General features: G+C 33.5%; 1 pseudogene; it reads right to left on the bottom strand.

The window, feature by feature from the left end:
- Positions 1 to 13295: 13295 nt before the first annotated feature.
- LOC125094624 (uncharacterized) lies at positions 13296 to 13395 on the bottom strand (annotated as a pseudogene).
- Between the last annotated feature and the right edge of the window lie 206 nt (positions 13396 to 13601).

Below are 13601 nucleotides of genomic sequence, written 5' to 3'. Positions count from 1 at the left end.
ATATTCTGCTTTAAAAAATAAAATAAAATAATCTGAGGGTTTGTTTTATAGATAATATCTACAACTAGGGATTTTGATTCAACGGGTAAGGAGTTCAGTCTGGATACTGATTATTTTAAACTGATTCAATGGGTAGTTATAACAATTGTACTAGATGGAAAAACAAAACAAAACAAAACAAACAGCATTGTTTTTCCAAATGCCTAAGAATTTCAAAATGTGTAAGATTTAATCTAGTTCTTAAAATATCACATTCACAGGACCATGTCTGGAATCTGATCCTTTGTTTTTGGTTTGGGGACATGGATCTTAGCGTGTATTGTAACGTGCTCCTTAGGTGGTACTTATAATCAGACAACTGGGAGATCTTGAGTACCTGCACGACAAGCCATTTCATCAAAAGTTGTATCCTCCTGATTGTCAGACAAGTGGCATCAAAAGTCTTTCTGGGATTGGCCTTGCCTCTAAGGGTTAATTTTAATTGATTTTGGTATCCCCAGTAATATCATTTTTCATTGTGGTCACTTCCTTTGGGTCAGACTTTTTTTTTTTCCTTTAAGATTCTATTTATTTTATTTTAGAGAGAATGAGCAGGGGGAGGGGCTGCATGACAGGGAAAGAACCTCAAGCACACTCCACACTGAGCATGGAGCCCCGTGGGGAGCTTAGTCTCAGGACCCTGAAATCACGACCAGAGCCCAAACCAAGAGTCAGGCACTTAACCAACTGAGCCACACAGGTGTCCCTTTGGGTCAGAGTTCTTAAAATCATTACATTTTTTTTTACAGTGATTTATGTAATCTAGGCGGAGAAATTATTATTTTTAAAGATTTTATTTATTTATTTGACAGAGAGAGAGATCACAAGTAGGCAGAGAGTCAGGCAGAGCGAGAGCAGAGAGCCCGATGCGGGGCTTGATCCCAGGACCCTCAGATCATGACCTGTGCTGAAGGTAGCGGCTCAATCCACTGAGCCACCTAGGCACTCGATACTTTGTATTATTAAAAATATGCTCCACAGATGAAATGATAAATTTTGACTATAAATTTAACTGAGAATTTGAGAAAATAATATATGATATATAATATATATATATTTATATATACTATATATATAAAATTACAATAAGATAGACTATGTCTATATATATTATATATATTATTATATAATTATATAATTATATAATATATAATTATATAATATAATATAGAAAGGTATAGACATAGTTTATCTTAGTGTAGTTTTTCAAAAAACATGTATTCAAATTATGATAAACACACATGAATGTCATTTCAATTCGATTAGAAATCCTTTGTGTGAGAGCTTTTAAATTACCAGAGAGATATATAATATATATTTAAGCATTTTGTACTCAGTACAAGATGTGCACTTATGGCTTCTTATTGTTTATGGTGCACAATCCACAAATTAATTTTGCCTTTAGTTTTTATGATATTTTGTGGTTTACAGTTACATTTCTTTCAGGAGCTTTGAATTGAGATAATTTGGATGACTGATTTTAATATGACAATTAAAGAATAATTATTTAAATGAAGGTAAAATTCTGGATCAGTAAACACACACACACACACACACACAAACTGCAATTGGATGTGGAAGATGCAGAAAAAATTTTGAAAGATCTACAATTCTTTCCAAAGAACACCCAGAGGTTTCTAAAGCTCTAGATATATATAGTGTAAATTATTTTAAGTTAGCTCCTTTTTTTCCTCCTCTACTTTTAATATTGAATCATTTCTTTTGCTGATTGGTTTATTTCATAGAATAAATACTTAGGAAAAGATATTTCAAAAATAATAAAGCGCTTCTGTTATTGATAAAGAAATTCACATGATTTAGAAAAGAGTTTTTTTTAATTTTTTTTAAAGATTTTTTATTTATTTGTCAGAGAGAGAGAGGGAGAGAGAGCGAGCACAGGCAGACAGAATGGCAGGCAGAGGCAGAGGGAGAAGTAGGCTCCCCGCCGAGCAAGGAGCCCGATGTGGAGCCCAGGACGCTGGGATCATGACCTGAGCCGAAGGCAGCTGCTTAACCAACTGAGCCACCCAGGCGTCCCTAGAAAGCAGAGTTTTAAAATTCAAATGATTTCAGGTAGCAACTTGTGTTATAAACACTTTTTATATTAACAAAAATATCTTGGAATAATGGGAGATTCACTGCCTCAGAATTTTAATTGTGAACAGAAGCTACTGAATATGGATAGAGATTTATTTGGCTGAAATGTGGAAGGACTTGACAGTACAGATAATCAAGTATAGAACAGAATTGTAAAATTAGATGGCATTTGAAAGATATTTTATAATAGCTAGACACTAGTATTAAAAATAAGCAAGGTAATAGTTACTTATGCTAACTTCATTGTAATATTACATCATGTCAACAAAATCACATGGGTAATTAAAAATTAAAAAGTAATCTGGCAAAGGAGTTTAATATTAATTGCATCATACATACTTCGGGCACAATGGGTATATGATTTGGGGTGGAATAAAAGTTTAAGCAACAATATTTATAAAATAAACATTTACTAAATGTCTCATTTTTGGCTTATTTCTAGTCCCAAACCTACTTATAGTTGTTTTTACTTAGAGCAAATGTCTTTGAAGTTTTCTAGTTTTTATTTCTTAAGCAGGTCATTCATACTTACCAACCTCATATTATTAGAAATATCAAATCAGATAGTAAATATGAAAGTATTTGAAAAATACATAGAACAAACTGATGATTGCCAGAAGGATGGGGGAGGGACGAGATAGATGAAGGGAATGAAGAGATACAATCTTCCAGTTATAAAATAAATAAGACATGAGGATATAATGTACAGCATAGAGCATATAGTCAATAATATAATAAAAACTATGGATGGTGGGAGAGCCTGGATGGCTGAGCCAGTTAAGCATCCAACCCTTGACTTCTGCTCAGGTCATGTCTCAGAATGGTGAGATTGAGTAACATGTCAGGCTCCATGCTCAACCGGGAATCTGCTTGAGATTCTCCCCTACTCCTCTGCACCACCTCTTGCTCATGTACTCTCTCTCTCTCTCAAATAAATAAGTAAATAAATCTTAATAAAATAAAAATAAAATAAGAACTATGTGTGGTGACAGATGGTAACTAGACTTATCATGGTGATCATTTCTTAATGTATATAAATACCAAATCACTGGTCGTACACCTGCAACTAATAGAATATGTAAATTACACTTCAATGAAAAAGAAATTGGGTTTGAAGACTATGAAACTGCCCCCAAATATGTTTTAGGATTACTTAATTGTGACAAAAATTGTGACAAAAAATGGAACATCGTTTCATGACTTATTACTTTAAATAGAAATTTGAGGGGTAGTCCCAGAGGGCCAAGATTCAGCTGGCTTCTGATAGAAATTTGAGTATATAAGTTAAAGTAGTTATTAGCAGGCATGCCTTCCAAACAGGGTGTTTCTGGGTCCACACATGATAGATTGAGAAAGGGTTTTCCAAAATTTCTGTAACCTAAGATCTGTGGGAGGGCTGTGAAAAATGAGAAGGCAAATTGTAACCTATAAGAGGAAATAAAAAAACATTTTCTGGGTTTTTTATTAGCAACTGTCTAAAGGAGCATGTGATTTGGAATCCGGGTATATGTTTCTTCTTTTGCTTAAACTTTATGAGGCTGCCATTCTGATAATAAAACTTTTCTCTGCCTCAAACCCGGTGACTCATAGATTGGCTTACTGGGATATTGGACATAAGAATCTGATTTCAGGGTTCGGTAACAATTTGACCTCTTACGTCAATTAATGTGGAACAAGAAAGAAACATCTTATTATTTCCTTAAACATTAGTGTGTTCTGTCTGCTTGAATAGGAATGGAAATTTCAAGGGGCTTGCCATTTTTATATTTCCTTTAGAACCCATTTATAAATTAGAAATTAATGATTTAATTGAATACCATTGAATAATGCCCACTAAATGTGTAAAGCTAAATACTAAGACCAAATCAAAGTGAACTTTGATATTTGAAATATCTTAAAAGATAAAAGGACAGGTACTTTGCTTACTTTTAATTAATTAGCTTACTGTAAACTAGAATAATGGAACGGATCATACCATGAACTGTTGATTAATTGTGGAAGAACTGTTCATAGTTGAGGAGAAAATTTTTACAAGAAAGAGATTATTCCACACTAGTGTTTATTAGGCCATAGATATATCTGTCTATCTCTATGACTTGTAATAAAAAAATTAAAAATTTTACCACCTATATAAGAAATTCTTAAATTAATCTTCACTTGGGTTTCTTGACAGATTCAAAAACAAGAATGTGAGAAGCCAAGTTTTCATTACTTACCAGATTAAGGAATATGTGATAGAATGTCTGGAAACATTTCCTCTTTAACAAAGAAACAAAACAAAACAAACCAAAATCTTTTAACTTTAGTAAGGAATAGAAAATTAATGTTAAATAACGTTATTTCAGGAAAAAGTAAATGGGCCCTGGTTTTAATTATCTTTAAAAAATAATTTTGTTTTGTTTTGTTTTACCATTTTTGCTAAGCTCTGATTGCTGTCACTCATCCCCAATGAACATATAGTAAAAAGTGACCCAGTAGCTAAAAGGACAAACGTATTTCTGGTGTTAAAAGAAAATCATATTTAAACATTGATTAGAATGAAAAGCAATTTATTTCAGAAATGATAAGATCTGCTACATAAAAATAGTGAAACTTCAAATGCCAGCAAATGGTTGAATTAGCTTATTCTGTTACAGGAACAATTTCATTGAGGTCATTTCTTCTTAAAATACTTGGATTACTTACATGACTAATGTATATATAAAGGATGAAACAGAGCATTACATTTGCTACTTTAAGGCTTAAGGATCTTTACCTTAAGTGTAATAGGACAGTAAAAGGTGGGTAATTTTAAAGAAGTATTGAGGTATGTGGTGATTTTAGATTGTATGGGTGACCAAATATTAAGTTTTGGGAGGCTATGAACTAATGAAGGGAAAAAGAGCAAGAAAAGCCTTGTCCTATTAATTCGTCTTTCTTGCTTGTTAAATCAAGGTTGGTTCAGGACAATTTTGTGATCTCTTACACAATGGTGGGGAAAGACCTGCATCCCCAAAAGAGGTTTGCATGGTCTCTGATTAATTCATAGCAATTACTTCTGCATCTCTATCTGCGTGTACAGCACCTTGAGTACCCAATCCTTGATGATATTTTTGTTGTTGTTGTTGTTGGGATAACCTTTTTAGACAAACAAATGGAATATTTTACCTTAACCTATGAAGACCAATTTAATTGCTTTTAAATTTCACTCCAGGGGCGCCTGGGTGGCTCAGTGGGTTAAAGCCTCTGCCTTCGGCTCAGGTCATGATCCCAGGGTCCTGGGATCGAGCCCCGCATCGGGCTCTCTGCTCAGCGGGGAGCCTGCTTCCTCCTCTCTCTATCTCTGCCTGCCTCTCCGCCTACTGTGATCTCTGTCTGTCAAATAAATAAAAAAAAAAAAAAATAAATTTCACTCCAAATCACTTTAAAATCTATAGCTGGTTTATCATATAACATCAGCTCTCCTATTATTTCAAATTCCGTGAAATTAAAATTATTGGAAATAAGTATTTGTGAGACCTCCCAGTGGGTCTTGATAAATGGGTGGAGAAATGCCTCTCATTGAAAAATCTTATCTATTTATTGAATTTTATAACTTTCAAATAATTTTAAGATGAGCTTGTTTTGGTTTGCCCTATTTATACATTCATGTAGTCTTAATTGCTATCTTTGAGATAATGAGGTTTTACATGGATGAATGTGATATGGCTACTTACCTATTCAGGTTTCATTAATGTCATCAAATGAGGTTATTTAATTTTTCTATTAAGGCCTGGGTGACATGTTAGTAGATTTATAAAAAGCACAGATTTCTAGGTTTATTTCTGTTTTCATTGGGTTGTGTTGCCTTTTTTTTTTTTATTATTATTAATGGTTAAAAAGAACTTCTATTGGCTTTGGCTACATCTGGGAACCTAACATTTTTACTATTATTTAATATTTAAATATTTAACATTTATTAAACATTTAACATTAAATATTTAACATTTAAATATTTTTATTAGTCTTGCTGTTCTCTAAAACTACTTGGGATTTTTTTATATAGCCAAGTACTAACAATTTTGTCTTTCTTTTCCATCCTTGTACTTCTTTTTACTTTTTGTGTACCATCTCTCCTTACAACCTCTGTTCTTATGTTCAGAATATCAATAATGGGGGGCACCTGGGTGGCTCAGTGGGTTAAGCTGCTGCCTTGGGCTCAGGTCATGATCCCAGGGTCCTGGGATTGAGTCCCACATAGGCTCTCTGCTCAGCAAGGGAGCCTGCTTCCCCCTCTCTCTCTGCCTGCCTCTCTGCCTACTTGTGATCTCTGTCTGTCAAATAAATAAATAAAATCTTAAGAAATATATTAAAAAAAAAGAATATCAATAATGTGCAAGCTTGTATTATTTCTCATTTGATTGGCATGCCATTTATTTTCTAGGATGTAAACTTCAGTATATTGGTACAGGTTTTTGGTAGCAGCCTTTTATTAGTTAAAAGAAATTTTCAACCATTCTCCATTTTAGAGTTTTTTTTCATGGATAAAGGTAATTTTATTAATTTGATTGTCTGCATCTTTAGGGTGGATCATGTTTTTTCTATGTTGCTATAATAATTAAATGAATTACATTGATAAAATCTTTTTTCTGATTCTAAACTATGCTTGTGTTCCTTGGATAGATGCCAACTTGGCCATGGTATATCATTACTATGGATAGCTGGAAGCATTTGCTAGTACTTAATTTCCCCCCCATTTGTTCATATTTGAAATTGACTTAGAATTCATTGGTTCTATTGTACTTGTCCTTTTCGCATATGAAATATATGCTGATCTTATTAGATGAGTTGGTAACATGCTTTCATTTTCATTTTCTCAGGAACTTCATATAAGTTAAGATTTACATTTTTCTTAAAAATTTAGCAAACTCATGTAAAAAAAATCTGCAGTTTGAAGTATTATAGGAGTGGAAGATTGATTATAGGCTCAAATTTTTTTTAACATTTTATTTATTTATTTGAGAGATAAACAGTGAAAGAGACAGCACAAGTGGGGTGAGGAGCAGAGGGAGAAGCCCAATGCAAAGCAGGGAGCCCAATGCGGGGCTTGATCTTGGGATTCCAGGATCATGACTTCAGCTGAAGATAGAGAATTCTTTTTTTTTTTTTTTTAAGATTTTATTTATTTATTTGACACAGAGAGAGATCACAAGTAGGCAGAGAAGCAGGCAGAGAGAGAGGGGGAGGCAGGCTCCCCGCTGAGCAGAGAGCCAGAGGTGGGGCTTGATCCCAGGACCCCAGGATCATGACTTGAGCTGAAGACAGAGGCTTTAACCCACTGAACCACCCAGGTGCCTCAAGATAGAGAATTCTTAAGCAGCCTCCCCTTGGAGCATGGGGCCTGATGTGGGGTTTGATCCCAGGACCCCAAGATCATGACCTAAGACAAAATCAAGAGTAAGATGCTTAACTGACTGAGCTTGTGTTTTTTATTTTAACCATTCTGACAGGTGTGAAGTGATATCTCATTGTAGTTTTGATTTGAATTTCCCTAATGATGAGTGATGTTGGACATCTTTTTATGTTTTTATTGGCTATTTGGATGTCTTCCAGAAATGTCTGTTCATTTCTTCTGGCCTTTTAAAAATTGGATTATTTGGGGTTTTTTGGGTATTGATTTGTATAAATTCTTTATGTATTTTGGATACTAACCCTTTATCAGATATAACATTTGAAAATATCTTCTCCCATTCTATAGGTTGTCTTTTAGTTTTAGTTTTCATTTTTATTTTTTTAAAGATTTTATTCATTTGACAGAGAGCAAGAAAGTGAGAGAGTACAAGCAGGGGGAGCAGCAGAGGGAGAAGGAAAAGCAGGCTTCATGCTGAGAAGGGAGCCTGAGATGGGTCTTGATTCAGGACTTAAGATCGTGACCTGAAATGAAGGCAGACACTTAACTGACGGAGCCATCCAGGCGCCCCTGCCTTTCAGTTTTGTTGATTGTTTACTTTGGTGTATAGAAGCTTTTTATTTTGATGTAGGCCCAATATATAGGTTATTTTTGCTTTTATTTCCCTTGCCTCAAGAGACTTATCTAGGAAGAAGTTGCTACAACTGATGTCAGAGAAATTACTGCCTGTGCTCTCTTCTAGGATTTTTATGATTCCAGGTCTCACATTTAGGTTTTTAATCTATTTTGAATTTATTATGGTGTAAGAAAGTGGTCCAGTTTCATTCTTTTGCATGTGGCTGTCCAGTTTTCCCAACACCATTTGTTGAAGAGACTTTTTCCCATTACATATTCTTTCCTGCTTTGTCAAAGATTAACTGACCTTATAATTGTGGGTTTATTTCTGGGTTTTCTGTTCTGTTCTATTGATCTATGTGTCAATTTTTGTGTATGCTATCTTTTATTTTTAGTAAAATTTTCTATAATTCTTTCTTAGATTCTTTTCAAAGAATCATTTTATTTTGAATAATTTGTATCTTTGTTATCTATTATTTGTTCGTGTTTTTTGTTTTTTTCTGCATTTTTCTTTATATTTTCTCCTTTTTGTTTGCACCCACTCCTCAGTAAATTTTTAGATCAAAAAATTTTTTAAAGACTTTTAAAAAATTTATTAGTCAGAAAAGGAGAGAGAGAGAGAGAGAGCATGCATAAGCAGGGGGAGTGGCAGGCAGGAGTGGCAGGCAGAGCTTCTCGCTGAGCAAGGAGCCCAATGCAGAACTTGATCCCAGGACCCTGGGATTAGGACCTGAGCTGAAGGCAGATGCTTAACTGACTGGGCCACTCAGGCGCCTCTCAAATAGTTTTAATAAATGTTTAAAAGCTATTTATGTTTTTTGTTGCTTTATTTTATCACCTATGATTGATAATTGCCTCTTCTTCATCTTTTATTCTGCCCCCTCCCCCACTATGTTACACAATTTTTCTTCAGTCTCCATTGCTAATAGTAGAAAATTAAATTTCTTGTTGTACTCAGAACACACATGCCTTATAATTTATCACATATGCTGTCTCTTCTTGGGGTCCTTATTCTACCCTCTCTATGACTTTTGATCCACCTATTATTATCAAAATTTTCCAGCTCATTTGAGATCACAGGTGATTCCATTATGGGAACTTCTTTGTTACTCATGTGGAATTAGTTCAGATCAGTAGATCCTAGAATAACTTGATGTTGAGAATAATTAGATAATGATGCACATTTAGTTTTCCATAATTAAAGGCTTGGTGACTTCAGCCTGTAATTTCCCCATAGTTTGGATGGAATTTAGATTTTAGAATGAGCAAAGTACCTGGAAATGGACCATCCATGGTAACTTCCTGGTAAATTTCTATTATAGAATGACTTCTCCAGAAATTCAGTCTTTTCAGAGCAATCTCTGATTGGTCTCTAGGAAACAAAGTAACAAACATTTCCAAAACCTTCAAGGACAAAATACAACACTTTATTCACTTTCAATGGTAAATTTAAATGTCAAGTGGATTTGAATGTAATTCACATTGAATGTTAACCCTCTAACTGTAGGAAAGCACATGAGAAGCAAAATTGTGATAGGCATTCTCTTTGTGAGTACAAAATTTAAAAACCAGTATTTAAGCCAAAAGGAATCAGTAGGATGATTTCAAGTGATTATTGCAACTATCTACACTCAGCAAAGACCATTTGTACAGGTAGACTGAACCCAGCAAAATAATTCAAATACATCTTTATGGGATGGTGCAAGATGAATTTTATTATAATTTTCTTCACTGAGTTATTTTTTATTAGACTCTCATAATGACTAGTCTTCTTTTACCAGTATGTTATTTTTCCTATATGTTAAGTATGACGTTTAGTTAAAACCCAGGCTTTTAATATAACACTGTGTTGGAGAAAGATATATAGTATCACAGCTGTGTGACTGAAGTATAAAATCTCATTTACTTTAAAAAATCTTAGCTCTTCAAGAAAATTAAACCCTTAGGGATTAGCATTTTATTTTTAGATCAAACCACTGCTGTAGTCATGGCATGAAATAGAACCAAATAATTTCAATTTTTAAAGAAAATTTTGAAACTGTATTTTAAAATGCATCATGTCACTTCATAGTGTATAGTCTTTTTTTTTTTTTTTAGTATAGTTGACAAACAATGATACATTAGATTCAGGTATGCAACATAGTGATTCGACAAGTTTATACATTATGCTGTGTTCACCATAAATATAGCTACTCTCTATCCCAATATATAGTTATTACAATATCTTTGACTATATTTGTCATGCTGTGCCTTTTATTCTCATGACTTATTTATTCCATAACTGGAAGCATATCTCCCACTTTCCTTCACCCATTTTGTCTAGGGTGCCCACCACATTCCCTCTTGCAACTATCAGTTTGTTTCTGCATTTGCAGTTTGTTTTTCTGCATTGATTCTGCTTTTTGTTTGTTTATTTTTTGCTTCTGACGATGGCTATCTGAATGCATATCAGTCATACTGGGGTATACATGTTCACTTTTCAGAGTTAATATCGTTTTTAGAATCACATAGATAAAAAATAAAATATTTCACTAATAAGTAGGAGTAAATAAAAAAATAAAAAGGAGGAGTCATTGTCATGACTCCAATGTGGGAGGAAAAAAATAACTCTACGTGCTTACAGACTTAGCCTTCGACCTATGTTCCCACTGTTTGTGATATCCATTCAGTTTTATGGCTTTACATTTCTTGTACATCCTGGTGATATTTAAATCTATATCTCTATACAGACTTTACTCCTGAGCTCCAAAATTCAACTCCTGACCTTTAAAAAAAAAAAATCTGCTCTATCTACAACTTTATCCAGTCCATTTTGATAGGAATTTCATCCTTCAAGATGCGTAGGTAAAATTTGAAGTCATACTTCATATTCCACACCAAGGAATTCAGGAAATATGTTGGTTCTGTCTTCATGACATATGCAAAATCTGTCTATTTTTCATAATTTTGCTGCTGTCACCTTGCACTCAATCATTATAATATTTCACTTTCATTAGTGTAATAGCCTCAAGATTTGGCCACACTTCTTACCTTATACATTACAGAATGCACCTTTTGAAAGGTAAATAATCTGCTCTTACACTGAAAATCATTGTTTCTCCTCTTTTCACTCAAAGTAAAAGTGAAGGTCTTTAAGGTAGTTCCCACCCTCCTCACCTTCTTTTCCTTTCTGAGTTTACCTCCTACTACTCTCTCCTTCATTCCTCCACGCTAGTTACACTGAATGTTCCTGTTTCTAACTCTCACCATTGGATATTCATGTTTGCCAGGTTCTCTTCCTACCACTACTTCAATGAGTTCTGCTCAGATAATCCTTCTTGAAATTATAATGGTTCCATCCCCTCGGAAGTCTTAGCTCACTTTCCTGGTCCAACTTTTCATAAATAATTTACCACTTTCTAATATCCTACATAAAAATACTTACTCCTTATGTCTATTTTTTCACAAGGCACCATTAACCTAAGCTTAATGAGAATATGATGTTTTGTCTATTTTATGGCCAGATTAGTCACTGGTAGATAGAAGGCACTCAGTAAATATATTTTAAATAAGTGAGTAAACTGGTATGTTTTTCATTCAATCTTATTAAATGATTAGCAAAAAGGAAAGAACATTTTATTTGATGAATTAATAAATGCAATGAGATTTCACTTGTGAAAATATGACTTTTGAGCATCTATTCCTTTTGTGAATAAATGAAGCATTTATTCCTTCCTAACACTAACTCTTCATTTAATTTGATTTACTATAAAAAGTGATAATAAAGAAATTAAATAGAGATGTCTTTTTTACTGACTCCTGTCAATGGGAACGTAGCTAATCAGGAAACAGGAAAAAAATCCCACATATATACTGAACTTAAATGGAAGGAAGCACTGGAGAATTTTGGGAGTAATATTAACTAAAGGCTTTTGGTAAGAAACAGACATTCTAAGGGGGAAGATATATTCAGACAGACCAGACATCAATCAAAGTTCTTAAACTTTGGATCTCTGTAGTCAAAGATTGAGCTTAAAGGGTATCCATACCTTTGTGATCTGTAATACTGCATATTTTTTCATGGGTAGAGGGTTCATTTCACCAAAATTCTTATATAGGTTCTATAAAAACAATATGTTTAAAAACTTGCAGTAAAGACTAGCGATGAACAACATACATTCTCATCTCTAATATTTTAAGAAATGCAGGAAAATGGTAGTATATACACTTATTTCTTTAACTAGACACTGGTTGATCAACTTTAAATTGTGAATCATGGAACAAGTTTATTTATCAACACAACATGGACATATATATAAAAAGTTACCTCTATATATAATAATGACATCATCAATAATTAAATCACCATATTTCCAAATTTCATGCTTAATTATCTCAATGCTCATTTTTCTCTTTAAATAATATGCTATCTTTGGAATTGGTTATAAATGAACCAATTAACATGATTAGCCAAGTTCTAAGTACACCACTAGCATGTTTGCTTTCTAAAATAAAGTTCTACATTTTTTTAGGTATGTTCCAATAAATACAATACATATAAATAAATTCTTAGAGGCCTATGCAATGTTCTTCACTTTGACATATATATGTACCAAATGTAAAGCACTATGGCATCATGTGTTCACCTTGAAAGGGAATATCTTCAAAGCTAAATGCATATAATTGTTCCTTATTTACTATAAGGTCAAACTCAGAATCCTAAAGAGAAGTATTTTCACAATCAATCTGTTCAAACTTTCTCCCATAGATGTCTCAAAAAAACAAACACACACAACTTTTATTTTAATTGGACATGTTTATTTACCTGTTACCCAACCATGAACAATTTGTGCCTTCAAATCTTATTTCATAATACGTAAGAAGTTTTTCCTGTGTACAAAATATCTCTCAGAATTTCTACCAGAGCACTCTGGATTTGTCCATAATGTGGCAGAGTGGAAAGCAGTTCTTCTAAGTATGGCTTGAAGACCAGGGTTGTACTACAAACCATTTGTTTTCATTTTTTGATGAGAAAAGTACAGCAATTGAGATAAATTTTAGAAATGCATTTAATAATTTGACAGAAATTTTGAAATTTAATTTTTAAAAGTAATATCTACACCTAATGTGGGGCATGAACCCACAACCCCAAGATCAAGAGTTTCATGCTTCACCGACTGAGCCAACCAGACCTTCCAAATACTGTTAGATGCCACTAAATCAGTGGCAATGCCTTCACCATGCAGGTGTTGTCAGGCTACAGGGGAGTGTTGACCTTCTCTCCTTTCATATAACACTTACATGTTTTAAGTAGAATCTAATAAATCTGGCTTATATTTTTACATAATTTAGAAATTTTTATATTTCTAGTAGTTTAGTTTTGTTGTTGTTCACAAAAGTATTGACCCTGAATGGGTTTGTGTTCCCTCATCACAATATTTTGAAAAGCACTGATATAGGGGACCTGAGTTTTGTAGAATAGTTATTCCAAGTTCTGATATGT

The sequence above is a fragment of the Lutra lutra genome, chromosome 2, assembly GCF_902655055.1.
Source record: "Lutra lutra chromosome 2, mLutLut1.2, whole genome shotgun sequence".
Taxonomy (NCBI): Eukaryota; Metazoa; Chordata; class Mammalia; order Carnivora; family Mustelidae; genus Lutra; species Lutra lutra.
Note: the sequence above shows the minus strand (reverse complement) of the source record. Positions and strands in the feature narration are given on the sequence as shown.